A 20,567-nucleotide genomic window follows, 5' to 3' on the forward strand; every position below is an offset into this window, starting at 1 on the left:
ATTTTCTTCCGGATGATGAATTCAAATACGTCCGGTCTTTATTATGGCGGGGTGACAATTTCGTTTGATTGGATAAACGGAACTCCTTCTGACATTCATTTGCGGTCAAAATATAGCGGGGGTTTGTTTAGATTCAGTGATGTACCGGCAATAGCGGATGAGTGTACTAGTGGATGCGATTCAGAAATCGGGTCGGAAGGTGTTTACTGGCAGTGAGCAACCCTTGGGTGCACAAATATCGTTCCGATGATAACTTTTGATCCGCCCGTCAGATCGTAGCGATTCTTATATTGATTCGGTGGTACTCGAGAAGATTCATCATGCTATGACAGCTCGGGCGGTCATCCAGTTTCCAGACATGTTGGGATCGTCCATCCGAAGTCATCTAGCAGGATTTTTTTGCACTTTCATGTAAACGGACTTCGTACGACAATGCGAATGGAAACTATTTATTACTTTTACAATGGCGAGGCATGCTGGGTGCGTTCATACCAGCAGAAATGCACTGGATCCCATTTGAACTCCGAAGTTAAGCGTGCTTGGGCGAGAGTAGTACTAGGAAGGGTGACCTCCTGGGAAGTCCTCGTGTTGCACCTCTGTCACTTTTTTCCGCTATCTACCACTTTTTTCGAACAATCTTTCAAGTCTGGAACTTCGACGAAGATTGAAATGCACGTTTAGTGCGACACCGCGTAGGTTTCGGTTCGGATGTATTTATTTTCTTCCGGATGGTGAATTCAAAATTCGTCCGGTCTTTATTATGGCAGGGTGATAGTGTTTTTTGATTGGATAAATGGAATTCATTTTGACATTTCATTTGCGGTCAAAATATAGCGAGGGTGTGTTTAGATTCAGTGACGTACCGGCTAGAGCGGATGAGTATACTAGTGGATGCGAGTAAGAAATCTGGTCGGAAGGTATTTACTGGAAGTGAGTAACCCTTGGGTGCACAAATATCGTTCCGACGATAACTTTTGATCCGCCTGTCCGATCGTGGCGATTCTAATATTGATTCGGGGGTACTCGACAAGATTCATCACGTTTTGGCAGCCATGGCGGTCATCCGGCTTCCCGCCATGCTCCGATCGTCCATCCTTTGTCATCTAGCAGGATTTTTTTCCACTTTCATTCAAACGGACTTCGTACCACAATGCGAATGGAAACTCTTTATTACTTTGAGAATGGAGAGGCATGCTGGGTGAGATCATACCAGCCCAAATGCACTGGATCCCATTTGAACTCCTAAGTTAAACGTGCTTGGGCGACAGTAGTACTAGGATGGGTAACCTCCTGGGAAGTCCTCGTGGTGCACCCCTGTCACTTTTTTCCTCTATCTACCACTCTTTTCGAATAATCTTTCGGTTCTGGAACTTCGACGAGGATTGAAATGCACGCTTAGTGCGACGCCTCCTATGTGTCTGTTCGGATGTATTTATTTTCTTTCGGATGGTGAATTCAAATACGTCCGGTCTTTATTATGGCGGGGTGTTAGTTTCGTTTGATTGGATAAACAGAATTCGTTCTGACATTTCATTTGCGGTCAAAATATGGCGGGGGTTTGTTTAGATTCAGTGATGTACCGGCCATTGCGGATGAATGTACTAGTGGATGCGAGTCAGAAATCCGGTCGGAAGGTGTTTACTGGCAGTGAGCTACCCTTGGGTGCACAAATATCATTCCGACGATAAGTTTCGATCCGCCCGTCAGATCGTGGCGATTCTTATATTGATTCGGAGGTACTCGAGGAGATTCATCACGCTATGACAGCCATGGCGGTCATCCGGCATCCCGCCATGCTCGGATCGTCCATTCGATGTCATCTAGCAGGATTTTTTTGCACTGTCATTTAAACGGACTTCGTACGACAATGCGAATGGAAACTATTTATTACTTTTACAATGGCGAGGCATGCTGGGTGCGTTCATACCAGCAGAAATGCACTGGATCCCATTTGAACTCCGAAGTTAAGCGTGCTTGGGCGAGAGTAGTACTAGGAAGGGTGACCTCCTGGGAAGTCCTCGTGTTGCACCTCTGTCACTTTTTTCCGCTATCTACCACTTTTTTCGAACAATCTTTCAAGTCTGGAACTTCGACGAGGATTGAAATGCACGTTTAGTGCGACACCGCGTAGGTTTCGGTTCGGATGTATTTATTTTCTTCCGGATGGTGAATTCAAAATTCGTCCGGTCTTTATTATGGCAGGGTGATAGTGTTTTTTGATTGGATAAATGGAATTCATTTTGACATTTCATTTGCGGTCAAAATATAGCGAGGGTGTGTTTAGATTCAGTGACGTACCGGCTAGAGCGGATGAGTATACTAGTGGATGCGAGTAAGAAATCTGGTCGGAAGGTATTTACTGGAAGTGAGTAACCCTTGGGTGCACAAATATCGTTCCGACGATAACTTTTGATCCGCCTGTCCGATCGTGGCGATTCTAATATTGATTCGGGGGTACTCGACAAGATTCATCACGTTTTGGCAGCCATGGCGGTCATCCGGCTTCCCGCCATGCTCCGATCGTCCATCCTTTGTCATCTAGCAGGATTTTTTTCCACTTTCATTTAAACGGACTTCGTACCACAATGCGAATGGAAACTCTTTATTACTTTGAGAATGGAGAGGCATGCTGGGTGAGATCATACCAGCCCAAATGCACTGGATCCCATTTGAACTCCTAAGTTAAACGTGCTTGGGCGACAGTAGTACTAGGATGGGTAACCTCCTGGGAAGTCCTCGTGGTGCACCCCTGTCACTTTTTTCCTCTATCTACCACTCTTTTCGAATAATCTTTCGGTTCTGGAACTTCGACGAGGATTGAAATGCACGCTTAGTGCGACGCCTCCTATGTGTCTGTTCGGATGTATTTATTTTCTTTCGGATGGTGAATTCAAATACGTCCGGTCTTTATTATGGCGGGGTGTTAGTTTCGTTTGATTGGATAAACAGAATTCGTTCTGACATTTCATTTGCGGTCAAAATATGGCGGGGGTTTGTTTAGATTCAGTGATGTACCGGCCATTGCGGATGAATGTACTAGTGGATGCGAGTCAGAAATCCGGTCGGAAGGTGTTTACTGGCAGTGAGCTACCCTTGGGTGCACAAATATCATTCCGACGATAAGTTTCGATCCGCCCGTCAGATCGTGGCGATTCTTATATTGATTCGGAGGTACTCGAGGAGATTCATCACGCTATGACAGCCATGGCGGTCATCCGGCATCCCGCCATGCTCGGATCGTCCATTCGATGTCATCTAGCAGGATTTTTTTGCACTGTCATTTAAACGGACTTCGTACGACAATGCGAATGGAAACTCTTTATTACTTTGAGAATGGAGAGGCATGCTGGGTGCGATCATACCAGCCCAAATGCACTGGATCCAATTTGAACTCCGAAGTTAAACGTGCTTGAGCAAGAGTAGTACTAGGATGGGTGACCTCCTGGGAAGTCCTCGTGGAGCACGCCTATCGCTTTTTCCGCTATCTACTACTCTTTTCGAATAATCTTTCGGTTCTGGAATTTCGACGAGGATTGAAATGCACGCTTAGTGGGACGCCTCCTAGTTGTCTGTACGGATGTATTTATTTTCTTCCGGATGGTGAATTCAAATACGTCCGGTCTTTATTATGGCGGGGTGATAGTGTCGTTTGATTAGATAAACAGAATTTGTTCTGACATTTCATTTGCGGTCAAAATATAGCTGGGGTTTGTTTAGATTCAGTGACGCACCGCCATGCGGATGAGTTTACTAGTGGATGCGAGTCAGGAATCGGGTCGGAAGGTGTTTACTGGCAGTGAGCTACTCATGGGTGCACGAATATCGTTCCGACGAATACTTTTGATCCGCCCGTGAGATCGTGGCGATTCTTATATTGATTCGGGGTTACTCGAGAAGATTCATCACGCTATGACAGCCCGGGCGGTCATCCGGTTTCCGGACATGCTGGGATCGTCCATCCGATGTCATCTAGGAGGAGTTTTTCGCACTTTCATTTAAACGGACTTCTTACGACAATGCGAATGGGAACTCTTTATTACTTTGAGAATGGAAAGGCATGCTGGGTGCGATCATATCAGCACAAATGCACTGGGTCCCATCAGAACTACGAAGTTAAGCGTGCTTGGGTGAGAGTAGTACTAGAATGGGTGACCTACTTGGAAGTCCTCGTGGTGCACCCTTGTCACTTTTTTTCGCTATCTACCACTTTGTTCGAACAATCTTTCGGTTCTGGAACTTCGACGAGGATTGAAATGCACGTTCAGTGCGACGCCGCGTAGGTTTCGGTTCGGATGTTTTTATTTTCTTCCGGATTGTGATTTCAAATACTTCCGATCTTTATTATGGGAGGCTGATAGTGTCTTTTGATTGGATAAACGGAATTCGTTCTGACATTTCATTTGCGGTCAAAATATAGCGAGGGTTTGTTTAGATTCAGTGACGTACCGGCCATAGCGGATGAGTATACTAGTGGATGCGAGTCAGGAATCTAGTCGGAAGGTGTTTACTGGAAGTGAGCAACACTTGGGTGCACAAATATCCTTCCGACGATAACTTTTGATCCTCCCGTCAGATCGTGGCGATTCTTATATTGATTTTGGGGTACTCGAGAAGATTCATCACCGTATGACGGCCTTGGCGGTCATCCTGCTGCCCGACATGCTCGGATCGTCCATTCGATGTCATCTAGCAGGAGTTTTTCGCACTTTCATATAAACAGACTTCGTACGGCAATGGGAATGGAAACTCTTTAGTACTTTGAGAATGGAGAGGCATGCTGGGTGTGATCATACCAGCCCAAATGAAATGGATCACATCAGAACTCCGAAGTTAAGGGTGCATGGGCGAGAGTAGTACTAGGATGGGTGACCTCCTGGGAAGTCCTCGTGTTGCACCCCGGTCACTTTTTTCGAACAATCTTTCGGTTCTGGAACTTCGACGATAGTTGAAATGCACGTTTAGTGCGACACCTCTTAGGTTTCAGTTCGGATGTATTTATTTTCTTCCGGATGGTGAATTCAAATACGTCCGGTCTTTATTATGGCGGGGTGATAGTGTCGTTTGATTGGATAAACGGAATTCGTTCTGACATTTCATTTGCGGTCAAAAATATAGCGGGGGTTTGTTTATATTCAGTGACGTACCGGCTATAGCGGATGAGTGTACTAGTGGATGCGAGTCAGGAATCCGGTCGGAAGGTGTTTACTGCCAGTGAGCTACCCTTGGGTGCACAAATATCGTTCCGACGATAACTTTTGATCCGCCCGTCAGATCGTGGCGATTCTTATATTGATTCGGAGGTACTCGAGAAGGTTCATCACGCTATTACAGCCATGGCGGTCATCCGGCTTCTCGCCATGCTCGGATCGTCCATCCGAAATCATCTATAAGGATTTTTTTGCACTTTCATTTAAACGGACTTCGTACGACAATGCGAATGGAAACTCTTTATTACTTTGAGAATGGAGAGGCATGATGGGTGCGATCATACCAGCCCAAATGCACTGGATCCCATTTGAACTCCGAAGTTAAACGTGCTTGGGCGAGAGTAGTACTAGGATGGGTGACCTCCTGGGAAGTCCTCGTGTTGCACCCCTGTCACTTTCTTCCGCTATCTACCACTCTTTTTGAACAATCTTTCGGTTCTGGAACTTCGACGAGGATTGAAATGCACCCTTAGTGCGACGCCTCCTAGGTGCCTGTTCGGATGTATTTATTTTCTTCCGGATGGTGAATTCAAATACGTCCGGTCTTTATTATGGCGGGATGATAGTGTCTTTTGATTGGATAAACAGAATTCGTTCTGACATTTCATTTGCGGTCAAATAATAGCGGGGGTTTGTGTAGATTCAGTGACGTACCGGCCATAGCTGATGAGTGTACTAGTGGATGCGAGTTAGGAATCCGGTCGGAAGGTGTTTATTGGCAGTGAGCTACCCTTGGGTACACAAATATCGTTCCGACGATAACTTTTGATCTGCCTGTCAGATTGTGGCGATTCTTATATAGATTCGGCGGTACTCGAGAAGATTCATCACGCTATGCCAGCCGTGGCGGTCATTCGGCTTCCCGACATGCTTTGATCATCCATCCGATGTCATCTAGCAGGATTTTTTCGTACTTTTATTTGAACGGACTTCGTACGAAAATGCGAATGGAAACTCTTTATTACTTTGAAAATGGAGAGGCATGCTGGGGGCGATCATACCAGCCCAAATTTACTGGATCCCATTTGAACTCCGAAGTTAAACGTGCTTGGGCGAGAGTAGTACTAGGATGGGTGACCTCCTGGGAAGTCCTCATGTTACACCCCTGCCACTTTTTTCCACTATCTACCACTTTTTTCGAACAATCTTTCGGTTCTGGAACTTCGACGAGGATTGAAATGCACGCTTAGTGCGGCGCCTCTTCGGTGTCTGTTCGGATGTATTTATTTTCTTCAGGATGGTGAATTCAAATACGTCCTGTGTTTATTATGGCGGGCTGATAGTGTCGTTTGATTGGATAAAAGGAATTCGTTCTGAAATTTCATTTGCGGTCAAAATATAGCTGGGGTTTGTTTAGATTCAGTGACGTACCGGCCTTAGCGGATGAGTGTACTAGTGGATGCGAGTCAGGAATCGGGTCCGAAGGTGTTACTGGTGGTGAGCTACTCATGGGTGCACAAATATCATTCCGACAATTACTTTTGATCCGCTCGTGGCGATTCTTATATTGATTCGGGGTTATTCGAGAAGATTCATCACGCTATGACAGCCCGGGCGGTCATCCGGCTTCCGGACATTCTGGGATCGTCCATCCAATGTCATCTAACAGGAGTTTTTCACACTTTCATTTAAACAGACTTCTTACGACAATGCGATTGGGAACTCTTTATTACTTTGAGAATGAAGAGGCATGCTGGGTGCGATCATATCAGCACAAATGCACTGGGTCCCATCAGAACTACGAAGTTAAGCGTGCTTGGGCGAGAGTAGTACTAGAATGGGTGACCTACTTGGAAGTCCTCGTGGTGCACCCCTGTCACTTTTTTTTGCTATCTACCACTTTTTTAGACAATCTTTCGGTTCTGGAACTTCGACGAGGATTGAAATGCACGTTTAGTTCGACGCCGCGTAAGTTTCGGTTCGGATGTATTTATTTTCTTCCGAATGGTGATTTCAAATACGTCCGGTCTTTATTATGGCGGGCTGATAGTGTCTTTTGATTGGATAAACGGAATTCGTTCTGACATTTCATTTGCGGTCAAAATATAGCGAGGGTTTGTTTAGATTCAGTGATGTACCGGCCATAGCGGATGAATATACTACTGGATGCGAGTCAGGAATCTGGTCGGAAGGTGTTTACTAGAAGTGAGCAACCCTTGGGTGCACAAATATCCTTTCGACGATAACTTTTGATCCTCCCGTCAGATTGTGGCGATTCTTATATTGATTCGGGGGTACTCGAGAAGATTCATCACCGTATGATGGCCTTGGCGGTCATCCTACTGCCCGACATGCTCGGATCGTCCATTCGATGTCATCTAGCAGGGGTTTTTTGCACTTTCATATAAACGGACTTCGTACGGCAATGGGAATGGGAACTCTTTATTACTTTGAGAATGGAGAGGCATGCTGGGTGTGATCATACCAGCCCAAATGCACTGGATCACATCAGAACTCCGAAGTTAAGCGTGCATGGGCGAGAGTAGTACTAGGATGGGTGACCTCCTGGGAAGTCCTTGTGTTGCACCTCGGTCACTTTTTTCGAACAATCTTTCGGTTCTGGAACTTCGACGATAATTAAAATGCACGTTTAGTGCGACACCTCTTAGGTTTCGGTTCGGATGTATTTATTTTCTTCCGGATGGTGAATTCAAATACGTCCGGTCTTTATTATGGCGGGGTGGTAATTTTGTTTGATTGGATAAACGGAATTCGTTCTGACATTTCATTTGCTGTCAAAATATAACGGGCGTTTGTTTAGATTCAGTGACGTACCGGCAATAGCGGATGAGTGTACTAGTGGATGCGATTCAGGAATCGGGTCGGAAGGTGTTTACTGGCAGTGAGCAAACCTTGGGTGCACAAATATCGTTTCGACGATAACTTTTGATTCGCCCGTTAGATCGTGGCGATTCTTATGTTGATTCGGGGGTACCCGAGAAGGCTCATCACGCTATGATGGCCCAGGCGATCATTCGGCTTCCCGACATGCTCGGATCGTCCATCTGATGTCATCTAGCAGGATTTTTTTGCACTTTCATTTAAACGGACTTCTTACGACAATGCGAATGGAAACTCTTTATTACTTTGAGAATGGAGAGGCATGCTGGGTGCTATCATATCAGCATAATTGCACTGGATCCCGTCAGAACTACGAAGTTAAGCGTGCTTGGGCGACAGTAGTACTAGAATGGGTGACCTACTTGGAAGTCCTCGTGGTGCACCCCTGTCACTTTTTTCCGCTATCTACCACTTTTTTCGAACAATCTTTCATTTCTGGAACTTCGACGATGATTGAAATGCACGTTTAGTGCGACGCCGCGTAGGTTTCGGTTCGGATGTATTTTTTTTCTTCCGGATGGTGAATTCAAATACGTCCGGTCTTTATTATGGCGGGGTGTAGACACCCCATTTTGACCGTACCTTTAATGGTGTTATGTGGTTAAAAATCTTATCAAATGAGTGTTTTAAAATCCCTATTTGTGCCACCAGGATGGGTTGGGGTCTCAAGAGACTCTCTGCAAAAATTCGATAAAATCCGTTAAGGTTTGCATAGCAAACGAGTGGAGTGTGACGGATGGTATAGAGTAAAAGGGTGTAAGATTGGGAAGGTGATTTAAGCAAGGAGGGTTGTGTTAATATTAACCCATTGTGCAAAGAAGAAGAGATAGAATACTATCCCATCCGTTTTCTACCAGGGGCCACCCTTTGTATAGTTGAAAATAGCCATGAATATGCTTAAAAGGGGCTGTCCAGATGAATTGGAGGGGATACAAATTTGTCCTTCCTCTATATAAGCTAACAGGGATTAGGGCATAAAGGGAGGAGTGCAATTACCAATGGGTATGGGTGCTAATATTAGCACAACTTTTTTTAGCTATAAAAAAGCCAGCGAAAGAAAAAAAGAGAGGATTGATCTTCGTCTGAAAATTCCAGAAGCAGAGAGGGGGAGAGAGGGAAAGCAGATCTTGAGCTAAAGCCAATCCTCATCTTCTTCGATTACTATCTCCGGCCAGATTTAGGAGCTCCGGTAGATTTCTGGTCATATTCCCATCTCCGATCACCACCACGATCTTCGACCATCTCCGGCCGAATCCCTTCCCCATCTTCTTCTTTATTCCCTAACCTAAACCAGATCGGAAGATTTCTCCTCATTATTTCGTTTCCAGCAGAGAGGGAGAGAGGGGCAAAGAAGCTGATCATCTTCTCCTGATCCGTCTTAACTCCGGCCGGTCACCATCTTTTGCCGCCTCTATCACCATTATTTTTCAATCTCTCGTCTCCATTAGAGCTGCTCTACTCCTTTAAAACCTTGATTTCCTTTCATGTAGGTTTTCTAGATCTGATTTTGTTTTTAAATCTGAAATAAAGAGAAATCTCAGATCTGAGATTTTAGATCTGAGAATGAGAGAGAGGGAGAGAGAGATGGAGAGAAAGAGATCTGATCGATCGCTTCTTCTGTCAAGCTTGTCGGAGCACCTTCTCCGACGAATCGCATCGTCACTAACCCTCGTTTCTCCATTTCCGATCCTTTCTCTGATCTTTATCTTCGATCAAGATCTGCTCAAGGGGGAGGAGATCGAAGCATTCATCATCTGCTGGAGTATTTTCTCATTAATTTTCATTCTCATAAGATTGCAGAGAGAGGGATTAGTGGATTTTCTTCTCCGACCTCGCTCCCCGGAGCTCCGGCCAACAAAGAAATCTCAGATTCGAGATCTGAGATCTCTGATCTGAGAAGAGAGAAAGAAAAACAGATCAAGAGCAAGAGAGAAATAGAAAAAAAAAATCAAAGAGAGGAAGAGATTGAAAGAAAAGGGGGATTTCATTTTTAGGGTTCTAAAACCCAACACAGAGAAGAAGGTACCCATTTTTTCTTCTTATTAATTCCTATTGTGGTTGTTCTTCAATTGAGGGTTTGGATTTTGCTTCTTGCTAGAGATTTGTTTTATTGATGGTGTTTGAGAAGTGTTTCATTGATAGTGTTTGGATGAGTGTCGAATGGGTTTCAATGATTTGATTTGTTCTTCATTTGATTTGTTTTTCCGGTAGGCTAATTTGAGCATCTGAGTAGTGGCCTGATTTGTAGAAATTTTTACTCATTTCCATCATTTAGATCAATAGCGGATAATGCTCTGTTTTGTTTGAGATTTCGTTATGCCCTAAAACTATATAGGATATTGTTCTTCCTAGCTTCATATTCACTACTTCAGTGGTCTTGGATATTTGTTTTGTCTAATCGACATAATTTAGACCTGGGAGCTGATATATTCACCTTTTCTATCTCGAATGTTCATATGTGAGCCCTGTTACATTTCTTAGATTATTGTATCTCATTTATCTTCTGGGAATTCTTGGTCCCCCTGCTGATTGCAAAGGATGATATGATCATTTGAACAGAGTGTTTAGAATTTCAGGTTAATCATTTTCTTGTCTCCTGTAATTGGCATTATTTGGCTCATGGAAATATGCATGATAATAACTGCTGTCCTGTAGGTTTATGCCTTATAAATGTGTTTTGATTGAGTTAAAAATCATATCTGCTCTCCTTTGGAATATAACTGCTATCCTATAGTTTCTATACTTTATGGTCTTGATTTTGGATGATGTTTCGAGATCAGGCTTTTTTCCTTTTGATTGTCTCAACCCAAGCCTTATTTCAGGGGACTTGCTCAGTCTTAGTAGAGCTTTTCTTTTATTTATTTATTTAGAGACTTCTCTAGTCTTTTAGAAACCTTTAAGTAGTAGTTCTTCTTCCTGATTTAGGAGACCATTGTGGTCTTATTAGCGAGTTCCGTGCTAGGAGACACACTCTGTCTCATTGAGGTAGTTCTCTTTTGGAGACAACCCTCATTTTGGACCTACCCTTAAGGAAGTCGCTTTAGTTTGGTAGGGAGTATACTCATAGGAGGCATGCCTTGCCTCATTTATAGAGCCCCTATTTGGAGACAAACCTTGTCTCATTTAGAGGGTTTCCATTTTTAGAAGGCTTACCCAGCCTTATATTAGAGCAGCTCCTTTTAGAGAGTCTTTGACTCATTTTCTCCTTTAAGTTGTAGTATTAGAGAGCCTTTGGCTCATTTATCTTCGTTAGTGATTTTTATTAGAGAGTCTTTGACTCCTTCATCTTTGTGGTGGTGTTATTAGAGAGTCTTTGGCTCATTTATCATCTTTAGCGGTGTTATTAGAGAGTCCTTGACTCATTTGTTCTTTTAGGAGTGTTATTCGAGAGTCTTTGACTCAATTACCTTTACTTTTGATAGTGTTTTTAGTTAAGAGTTTCTCCTTTAGAGTTGTCATTACTTCACTTTGATTAGAGACTAACTCAGTCCTATTAGAGCTTTGCTTGTTTGAGATCTTAGATTCATTTTCTCTGTTCTTGGGACGCTTCTTTATGTGTTGTGGTTCGTCTCTTTGAGACGCCTGTTGTTTGTTCGGGGTTTCCCCTTTTGATTTAGGGCTTTGCCTAGTTTGTGGTTATGCTTGCGTGTTCCCTTGAAGGGTGAAAACATTTAAGAATCCAAAAGCATTGGAATATTTTAAAATCCAAAAACATCAGAAATTCGAAACTCAAAAATATTTGAAAACTTTAAAAATGTCAAAAACATTTGAAAAACATTAAAAATGTCAAAAAACATTGAAAACTTTAAAAATGTCAAAAACAATTGAAAAACACTAAAAACCTTAAATCTTTTGGATTGTTAGGTTAGGAGAGTTCGTTTCGAACTACGTTGGCTTGATCCTCTCTCACGAGGTACGTAGTGCAGCTTGGGATTTATATCCCAAGTCCAGCCAAACTTTTGTAAATAACATTTTAAATCTTTTTCTTTGAATAAGCAACCTTTCTAATCTTGTTTTCAAAAGATATTCCTCTAGAGTTAGGAGTTTCTCCTAGACAGAGAGTTTCAGAGTTAGGAGTTTCTTTTGATATGTTGTTTGTTTGTTTGTTGTGTGCTTGTTTTAGAGTTAGGGGTCTGTCCTAGAGTTATAGGAGCGCCTCCGTCCGGTCAGTCGGCGATTCACATCGCCGAGTGATGACTAGAGTAGGATACGCTAGTCCACCCTTTGTTTTCCTTAGGAAACACAGCCTAGTTACACATGGGTTGTAGGAACCACCTACATTAGCTTAGGGCTAATCTGCATTTAGTTAGGGCATATAGGGTGTCCTAAAATCCACAATTTACTAGAATTTAAATAATCGTACAAGAAACTTTAATAACTAGTCCGGTCTTTTAGATCGAGTCTAGGATAGAGGTCTATGTGTCTTAGGCATCCTAGCTTAGAATAGGCGCGAAGAACTACGTTGCCTTGATTCTCGTGGAGGCGGGGATACGTAGGCTTCTTTGGATGAATATCAGATCATCCGAGGACTCGGGCTAATCATTTAGAGTTTTAGGATTTGTTGTGTAGTCATCGTATGTTTCGATGTGTTTTCTTACTTTCTTGTACTGATCCTATACCCTTAGCTATAGCTTGCATGTGTTTGCACATCAGAACTTAGACACCCATTAGGCATGTCACTCATAACCTAGCTATGCTTAGGTGACACATATATTATTTTATTTTATGTGTGTTTATTATTTGAATTCTCAGGAAATGCATGCTTAGGTAGACGACTCCTGAGGATTGTTCCCATTTCACATGATTTTTTTACCCAAACTTCTTTGGAGTTAATGAAAATGGCATAAGAGACCAAGTGGTTGCACTCGGACGAATTGGAGGTGCTCTCAGACCTTCTCCATTCGTAACCAGGCACGAACCCATATATATTTCTGGTTATCCATTGCACAGAGGATTTGATTTTAGGGTTCCATGGCATATCCATGGATGGCAACTCTGAGTTTATTTTAGGTATGTCTCGGTTTCGAACCTTCGTTCCGGATCAAGACATATCTCTTTCTTTTTATATCGCCACTCGTGCTATGCTATGAGGGTGGCATCCGTTTCGAGAGTTCCTTGGTAGAGCTCTCCATTCACACGTGGATGATCCAGAGGGTGTTAGGGACTCGTTCCCTCTCGCCGTCCTCGGATCAGGGTCCGCACGGGGTGATAGTGTCTTTTGATTGGATAAACGAAATTCGTTCCGACATTTCATTTGCGGTCAAAATATAGCGAGGGTTTGTTTAGATTCAGTGACGTACCGGCCATCGCGGATGAGTATACTAGTGGATGCGAGTCAGGAATCTAATCGGAAGGTGTTTATTGGAAGTGAACAACCCTTGGGTGCACAAATATCGTTCTGACGATAACTTTTGACCCTCCCGTCAGATCGTGGCAATTCTTATATTGATTCGGGGGTACTCGAGAAGATTCATCACGGTATGACAGCCTTGGCGGTCATCCTGCTGCCCGACATGCTCGGATCATCCATCCGATGTCATCTAGCAGGAGTTTTTCGCACTTTCAATTAAACGGACTTCGTACGACAATGTGAATGGAAACTCTTTATTACTTTAAGAATGGAGAGGCATGCTGGGTGCGATCATACCAGCCCAAATGCACTGGATCGCATCAGAACTCCGAAGTTAAGCGTGCATGGGCGAGAGTAGTACTAGGATGGGTGACCTCCTAGGGAGTCCTCGTGTTGCACCCAGGTCACTTTTTCGAACAATCTTTCGGTTCTAGAACTTCGACGAGGATTGAAATGCACGTTTAGTGCGACACCTCTTAGGTTTCGGTTCGGATGTATTTATTTTCTTCCGGATGGTGAATTCAAATATGTCCAGTCTTTATTATGGCGGGGTGATAGTGTCGTTTGATTCGATAAACGTAATTCGTTCTGACATTACATTTGCGGTCAAAATATAGCAGGGGTTTGTTTAGATTCAGTGACGTACCGGCTGTAGCGGATGAGTGTAGTAGTGGATGCGAGTCAGGAATCCGGTCGGAAGGGGTTTACTGGCCGTGAGCAACCCTTGGGTGCACAAATATCGTTCCGACGATAACTTTTGATCCGCCCGTGCGATCGTGGCGATTCTTATATTGATTCGGGGGTACTCGAGAAGATTCATCACGCTATGACGTCCCTGGTGGTCATCCGGCTTCCTGACATGTTCGGATTGTCCATCCGATGTCATCTAGCAGGAGTTTTTCGCACTTTCATTTAAAAGGACTTCGTACGACAATGCGAATGGAAACTCTTTATTACTTTACGAATGGAGAGGCATGCTGGGTGCGATCATAACAGCACAAATGAACTGGATCCTATTAGAACTCCGAAGTTAAACGTGCTTGGGCTAAAGTAGTACTAGGATGGGTGACCTCTTGGGAAGCCCACGTGTTGCACCCCTGTCACTTTTTTCGAACAATTTTTTGGTTCTAGAACGTCGATGAGGATTGAAATGCACGTTTAGTGCGACGCCTCATAGGTTTCGGTTTGGATGTATTTATTTTCTTGCGGATGGTAAATATAAATACGTCCCGTCTTTATAGTATCGTTTGATTGGATAAACGGAATTCGTTCTGACATTTCATTTGCGGTCAAAATATAACGGGGGTCTGTTTAGATTCAGTGACGTACCGGCCATAGAGGATGAGTATACTAGTGGATGCGAGTCAGGAATCCGGTCGGAAGGTGTTTACTGGCAGTGAGCTACCCTTGGGTGCACAAATATCGTTCGGATGATAACTTTTGATCTGCCCGTGAGATGGTGGCGATTCTTATATTGATTCGGGGGTACTCGAGTAGATTCATCACGCTATTACGGCCCTGGTGGTCATCCCGCTTCCCGACATGCTCGGATCGTCGTTCTGAGGTAATTTAGCAAAAAAATTTCGCACTTTCATTTAAACGGACTTCGTATGACAATGCGAATTGAAACTCTTTATTACTTTGAGAATGGGGAGGCATGCTGGGTGCGATCATACCAGCATAAATGCACTGGATCCCAACAGAAGTCCGAAGTTAAGCGTGCTTGGGCGAGAGTAGTACTAGGATGGGTGACCTCCTGGGAAGTCCTCGTGTTGCACCCCTGTCACTTTTTTCCGCTATCTGCCACAAATATAGCGGCGGTTTGTTTAGATTTAGGGACGTACCGGCCTTAGCAGGTAAGTGTACTAGTGGATGCGAGTCAGGAATCCGGTGGGAAGGTGTTTACTGGCAGTGAGCTACCCTTGGGCGCACAAATATCGTTCCGACGATAACTTTTGATCCGCCCGTCAGATCGTAGTGATTCTTATATTGATTCGGGAATACTCGAGAAGATTTACCACCCTATGACGGCCTTGGCGGACATCCGGCTGCCCGACATGCTCGGATCGTCCATCCGATGTCATCTAGCAGGAGTTTTTCGCACTTTCATATAAACGGACTTCGTATGACAATGTGAATGGAAACTCTTTATTACTTTGAGAATGACAAGGCATGCTGGTTGCGATCATAGCAGCCCAAATGCACTGGATCAGATCAGAACCCCGAAGTTAGGCGTGCATGGGCGAGAGTAGTACTAGGATGGGTGACCTCCTGGGAAGTCCTCGTGTTGCACCCCGGTCACTTTTTTCGAACAATCTTTCAGTTCTGGAACTTCGACGATGATTGAAAGGCACGTTTAGTGTGACACCTCTTAGTTTTCCGTTCGGATGTATTTATTTTCTTCCGGATGGTGAATTCAAATACGTCCAGTCTTTATTATGGCGGGGTGATAGTGTCGTTTGATTGGATAAACGGAATTCGTTCTGACATTTCATTTGCAGTCAAAATATAGCGGGGGTTTGTTTAGATTCAGTGACGTACCGGCCATAGAGGATGAGTGTACTAGTGGATGCGAGCCAGGAATCCGGTCGGCAGGTGTTTACTGGCAGTGAGCTACCCTTTGGTGCACAAATATCGTTCTGACGATAACTTTTGATCCGCTCGTCAGATCGCGGCAATTCTTATATTGATTCGGGGGTACTCGAGAAGATTCATCACGCTACGACAGCCTTGGCGGTCATCTGGCTTCCCGACATGCTCGGATCGTCCTTCCGATGTCATCTAGCAAGATTTTTTTGCACTTTCATTTAAACGGATTTCGTACGACAATGCGAATGGAAACTCTTTATTACTTTGATAATGGAGAGGCATGCTGGGTGCGATCATACCAGTACAAATGCACTAGATCCCATCAGAACTCCGAAGTTAAACGTGCTTGGGCGAGAGTAGTACTAGGATGCGTGACCTCATGGGAAGTCCTCGTGTTCCACCCCTGTCACTTTGTTCGAACAATCTTTTGGTTCTGGAACGTCGATGAGGATTGAAATGCACGTTTGGTGCGACGCCTCATTGGTTTCGGATTTGATGTATTTATTTTCTTTCGGATGGTGAATTCAAATACGTCCGTTCGTTCTGACATTTCAGTTACGGTCAAAATATAGCGGGGGTTTGTTCAGATTCAGTGACGTACCGGCTATAGCGGATGAGTGTACTAGTGGATGCGAGTCAGGAATCAAGTCAGAAGGTGTTTACTAGCAGTGAGCTACCCTTGGATGCACAAATATCCTTCCGAAGATAACTTTTGATCCGCCCGTCAGATCGTGGCGATCATCCGTCTTCTCTACATGCTCGGATCGTCCATCCAATGTGATCTAGCAGGCTTTTTTTGCACTTTCATTTAAACGGCCTTCGTTCGACAATGCGAATGGAAACTCTTTATTACTTTGAGAATGGAGTGGCATGCTGCACAAATGCACTGGATTCGATCAAAACTCCGAAGTTAAGCGTGCTTGGGCGAGAGTAGTACTTGGATGGGTGACCTCCTGGGAAGTCCTCGTGTTGCACCCCTGTCACTTTTTTCCGCTATCTACCACTTTTTTCGAAAAATCTTTCGGTTCTGGAACTTCAACGAGGATTGAAATGCACATTCAGTGCAACGCCTCTTAGGTTTCGGTTCGAATGTATTTAATTTCTTTCGGATGGTGAATTCAAATACGTCCGGTCTTTATTATGGCGGGGAGATAGTGTCGTTTGATTGGATAAACAGAATTTCTTCTGACATTTCATTTGCGGTCAAAATATAGCGGGGGTTTGTCTAGATGTAGTGACGTACCGGCAATAGCGGATGAGTGTACTAGTGGATGCGAGTCAGGCATCGGATCTGAAGGTGTTTACTGGCAGTGAGCAACCCTTGGGTGCACAAATATCGTTCCGACGATAACTTTTGATCCGCCCGTGAGATCGTGGCGACTCTTATATTGATTCGGGGGTACTCGAGAAGATTCATCACGCTATGACGTCCCTAGCGATCATCCGGCTTCCTAAGATGTTCGGATCGTCTATCCGATGTCATCTAGCAGGAGTTTTTCGCACTTTCATTTAAACGGACTTCGTACGACAATGCGAATGGAAACTCTTTATTACTTTAAGAATGGAGAGGCATACTGGGTGCGATCATAAGAGCACAAATGAACTGGATCCCATCAGAACTCCGAAGTTAAACGTGCTTGGACGAAAGTAGTACTAGGATGGGTGACCTCCTGGGAAGCCCTCGTGTTGCACCCCTGTCACTTTTTTCGAACAATTTTTTGGTTCTAGAACGTCGTTGAGGATTGAAATGCACGTTTAGTGCGACGCCTCATAGGTTTCGGTTTGGATGTATTTATTTTCTTGCGGATGGTTAATATAAATATGTCCCGTCTTTATTATGGCGGGGTGATAGTATCGTTTGATTGGATAAACAGAATTCTTTCTGACCTTTCATTTGCGGTCAAAATATAGCGGGGGTCTGTTTAGATTCAGTGACGTACCGGCCATAGTGGATGAGTATACTAGTGGATGCGAGTCAGGAATCCGGTCGGAAGGTGTTTACTGGCAGTGAGCTACCCTTGGGTGCACAAATATCATTCGGACGATAACTTTTGATCCGCCCGTGAGATGGTGGCGATTCTTATATTGATTCGGGGGTACTCGAGAAGATTCATCACGCTATGACGGCCCTGGCGGTCATCCGGCTTCCCGACATGCTCGAATCGTCCTTCCGAGGTAATTTAGCAAAAAAATTTTGCACTTTCATTTAAACGGACTTCGTACGACAATGCGAATTGAAACTCTTTATTACTTTGAGAATGGGGAGGCATGCTGGGTGCGATCATACCAGCATAAATGCACTGGATCCCAACAGAAGTCCGAAGTTAAGCGTGCTTGGACGTGAGTAGTACTAGGATGGGTGACCTCCTGGGAAGTCCTCGTGTTGCACCCCTGTCACTTTTTTCCGCTATCTTCCACAAATATAGCGGCGGTTTACTTAGATTTAGGGACGTACCGGCCATAGCAGGTGAGTGTACTAGTGGATCCGAGTCAGGAATCCGGTCGGAAGGTGTTTACTGGCAGTGAGCTACCTTTGGGTGAACAAATATTGTTCCGACGATAACTTTTAATCCGCCCGTCAAATCGTAGCGATTCTTATATTGATTCGAGAGTACTCGAGAAGATTCATCACCCTATGTTGGCCTTGGCAGTCATTCGGCTGCCCGACATGCTCGGATCGTCCATCCGATGTCATCTAGCAGGAGTTTTTCGCACTTTCATATAAACGGACTTCGTATGATAATGTGAATGGAAACTCTTTATTACTTTGAGAATGGCAAGGCATGGTGGGTGCGATCATAGCAAGCCAAATGCACTGGATCAGATCAGAACTCCGAAGTTATGCGTGCATGGGCGAGAGTAGTACTAGGATGGGTGACCTCCTGGGAAGTCCTCGTGTTGCACCCCTGTCACTTTTTTCCGCTATCTTCCACAAATATAGCGGCGGTTTACTTAGATTTAGGGACGTACCGGCCATAGCAGGTGAGTGTACTAGTGGATCCGAGTCAGGAATCCGGTCGGAAGGTGTTTACTGGCAGTGAGCTACCTTTGGGTGCACAAATATCGTTCCGACGATAACTTTTGATCCGCCCGTCAAATCGTAGCGATTCTTATATTGATTCGAGAGTACTCGAGAAGATTCATCACCCTATGTTGGCCTTGGCAGTCATTCGGCTGCCCGACATGCTCGGATCGTCCATCCGATGTCATCTAGCAGGAGTTTTTCGCACTTTCATATAAACGGACTTCGTATGATAATGTGAATGGAAACTCTTTATTACTTTGAGAATGGCAAGGCATGGTGGGTGCGATCATAGGAAGCCAAATGCACTGGATCAGATCAGAACTCCGAAGTTATGCGTGCATGGGCGAGAGTAGTACTAGGATGGGTGACCTCCTGGGAAGTCCTCGTGTTGCACCCCGGTCACTTTTTTCGAACAATCTTTCGGTTCTAGAACTTCGGCGAGGATTGAAATGCACGTTTAGTGCGACCCCACTGTAGACACCCCATTTCGCTCTGCTTTAATCAGCAAAGAAGTTAATGTTTCGCTGTCAGTTTGTCAGTATTTTCCATTCCCGTGTCAGTCCCCTATGTTTTCTCGATATTTTTAATTATTTCCGCCGTGTTTCGCATTTTTTCCGTCAAGTGTTGAGAAGAGTTATTCAGAAAAATTCAAACCAGAGAGAATTGGGACCCGTTTGGTGGGCCCGCATTGAGCATTTGAATTAAATTTGGATCGAGAAAGTTGGCCCATATGAGAAATATCCAAGTTATCTGTGGAGTTTATCATGGATGTTAACAATCAAATTTTATAGGAATAAGTGTGCCCAACATGGAGTGGAGTTCACTAAGTTGAAGCAAGCAGACCCGCCTAAATTTTCGATGAATGGATCTCATGGAAAATTCGGCCAAGGAATAGGCCTGACATTTGGTTGAGGGATTTAAAATGGAATGGCCCACTAAATATGTGTGGGGCCCACCCAAGGTAATTCAATCTTATTCTTCGGGGTCCGTATGGAAATCTAACGAAAAAGATTTGTTGGCCACCAATTAAACCTTATGGAGTGATTCAAGAGGTAGTGTAACCGATCCACATTGCAGCGTATCAATTGGACGGCCAAGATCAGCTTGCGGCAATGGGTTAGAGGATCGAATCATTTATACGGCAGCCCATTGAAATGGATGGTTCGGATCATCTTATGAGTGATCTATAAAACTACCCAGTTATATAGTGGCCCAATAAAGTGAACGGTTTGGATTACCCTATAAGAAGTGATTTATTGAGGATATCCCATTAATGACTTGTTAATCGAGTGGTTCAGATTATCCTATGGAGTGGGCCCCACCTTTTTTAAAATAATAATAATAGCGAGGCAAGATGTAGAATTCAGCCATACAACATGGGACCCACTTAGAGTTTAAGAGTTACATAAGAGATTTTAGCTTTCTATACTTAGTCAAATTATAGTTGGAAAGGATTTTAAGGTTGCTGTTTAAAATTCACGTAAATGGGAATTTTGGGACAACCTTGAAGAAGGTTGGCAATTCTTTCTCATTCTCAGATTACAAAAAAAGAAAG

General features: G+C 44.1%; 16 non-coding genes and 6 pseudogenes across 16 annotated transcripts; all 22 read left to right on the forward strand.

The window, feature by feature from the left end:
• The first annotated feature begins 478 nt into the window (after positions 1–478).
• LOC143875072 (5S ribosomal RNA) lies at positions 479–597 on the forward strand. Its single transcript, XR_013249736.1, has one exon. It is a non-coding gene; the product is annotated as a 5S ribosomal RNA (ribosomal RNA).
• Positions 598–1,196: 599 nt separating this feature from the next.
• On the forward strand, positions 1,197–1,315 carry LOC143875417 (5S ribosomal RNA). The gene has a single exon (XR_013250059.1). It is a non-coding gene; the product is annotated as a 5S ribosomal RNA (ribosomal RNA).
• Positions 1,316–1,913: 598 nt separating this feature from the next.
• Positions 1,914–2,032, forward strand: LOC143875074 (5S ribosomal RNA). Its single transcript, XR_013249738.1, has one exon. It is a non-coding gene; the product is annotated as a 5S ribosomal RNA (ribosomal RNA).
• Positions 2,033–2,631: 599 nt separating this feature from the next.
• On the forward strand, positions 2,632–2,750 carry LOC143875418 (5S ribosomal RNA). Its single transcript, XR_013250060.1, has one exon. It is a non-coding gene; the product is annotated as a 5S ribosomal RNA (ribosomal RNA).
• Positions 2,751–3,348: 598 nt separating this feature from the next.
• Positions 3,349–3,467, forward strand: LOC143870098 (5S ribosomal RNA; annotated as a pseudogene).
• Positions 3,468–4,062: 595 nt separating this feature from the next.
• LOC143875414 (5S ribosomal RNA) lies at positions 4,063–4,181 on the forward strand. The gene has a single exon (XR_013250057.1). It is a non-coding gene; the product is annotated as a 5S ribosomal RNA (ribosomal RNA).
• Positions 4,182–4,779: 598 nt separating this feature from the next.
• Positions 4,780–4,898, forward strand: LOC143875279 (5S ribosomal RNA). The gene has a single exon (XR_013249936.1). It is a non-coding gene; the product is annotated as a 5S ribosomal RNA (ribosomal RNA).
• Positions 4,899–5,477: 579 nt separating this feature from the next.
• LOC143874599 (5S ribosomal RNA) lies at positions 5,478–5,596 on the forward strand. Its single transcript, XR_013249275.1, has one exon. It is a non-coding gene; the product is annotated as a 5S ribosomal RNA (ribosomal RNA).
• Positions 5,597–6,194: 598 nt separating this feature from the next.
• On the forward strand, positions 6,195–6,313 carry LOC143875376 (5S ribosomal RNA). Its single transcript, XR_013250026.1, has one exon. It is a non-coding gene; the product is annotated as a 5S ribosomal RNA (ribosomal RNA).
• Positions 6,314–6,902: 589 nt separating this feature from the next.
• On the forward strand, positions 6,903–7,021 carry LOC143875359 (5S ribosomal RNA). The gene has a single exon (XR_013250011.1). It is a non-coding gene; the product is annotated as a 5S ribosomal RNA (ribosomal RNA).
• A 597-nt stretch (positions 7,022–7,618) lies between these two features.
• On the forward strand, positions 7,619–7,737 carry LOC143875127 (5S ribosomal RNA). The gene has a single exon (XR_013249789.1). It is a non-coding gene; the product is annotated as a 5S ribosomal RNA (ribosomal RNA).
• Positions 7,738–8,315: 578 nt separating this feature from the next.
• Positions 8,316–8,434, forward strand: LOC143870111 (5S ribosomal RNA; annotated as a pseudogene).
• A 5,247-nt stretch (positions 8,435–13,681) lies between these two features.
• Positions 13,682–13,800, forward strand: LOC143875221 (5S ribosomal RNA). Its single transcript, XR_013249877.1, has one exon. It is a non-coding gene; the product is annotated as a 5S ribosomal RNA (ribosomal RNA).
• Positions 13,801–14,377: 577 nt separating this feature from the next.
• Positions 14,378–14,496, forward strand: LOC143875412 (5S ribosomal RNA). The gene has a single exon (XR_013250055.1). It is a non-coding gene; the product is annotated as a 5S ribosomal RNA (ribosomal RNA).
• A 564-nt stretch (positions 14,497–15,060) lies between these two features.
• On the forward strand, positions 15,061–15,179 carry LOC143874951 (5S ribosomal RNA). The gene has a single exon (XR_013249620.1). It is a non-coding gene; the product is annotated as a 5S ribosomal RNA (ribosomal RNA).
• A 396-nt stretch (positions 15,180–15,575) lies between these two features.
• LOC143870106 (5S ribosomal RNA) lies at positions 15,576–15,694 on the forward strand (annotated as a pseudogene).
• Positions 15,695–16,272: 578 nt separating this feature from the next.
• Positions 16,273–16,391, forward strand: LOC143875274 (5S ribosomal RNA). Its single transcript, XR_013249931.1, has one exon. It is a non-coding gene; the product is annotated as a 5S ribosomal RNA (ribosomal RNA).
• A 457-nt stretch (positions 16,392–16,848) lies between these two features.
• LOC143870114 (5S ribosomal RNA) lies at positions 16,849–16,965 on the forward strand (annotated as a pseudogene).
• A 598-nt stretch (positions 16,966–17,563) lies between these two features.
• LOC143875365 (5S ribosomal RNA) lies at positions 17,564–17,682 on the forward strand. The gene has a single exon (XR_013250016.1). It is a non-coding gene; the product is annotated as a 5S ribosomal RNA (ribosomal RNA).
• Positions 17,683–18,260: 578 nt separating this feature from the next.
• LOC143875086 (5S ribosomal RNA) lies at positions 18,261–18,379 on the forward strand. The gene has a single exon (XR_013249749.1). It is a non-coding gene; the product is annotated as a 5S ribosomal RNA (ribosomal RNA).
• A 396-nt stretch (positions 18,380–18,775) lies between these two features.
• On the forward strand, positions 18,776–18,894 carry LOC143870107 (5S ribosomal RNA; annotated as a pseudogene).
• A 396-nt stretch (positions 18,895–19,290) lies between these two features.
• On the forward strand, positions 19,291–19,409 carry LOC143870125 (5S ribosomal RNA; annotated as a pseudogene).
• Positions 19,410–20,567: the final 1,158 nt, after the last annotated feature.

This window comes from Tasmannia lanceolata, unplaced genomic scaffold, assembly GCF_043159265.1.
Source record: "Tasmannia lanceolata isolate RefF3 unplaced genomic scaffold, GAP_Taslan_0.1 ptg000003l, whole genome shotgun sequence".
Lineage (NCBI taxonomy): Eukaryota > Viridiplantae > Streptophyta > Magnoliopsida > Canellales > Winteraceae > Tasmannia > Tasmannia lanceolata.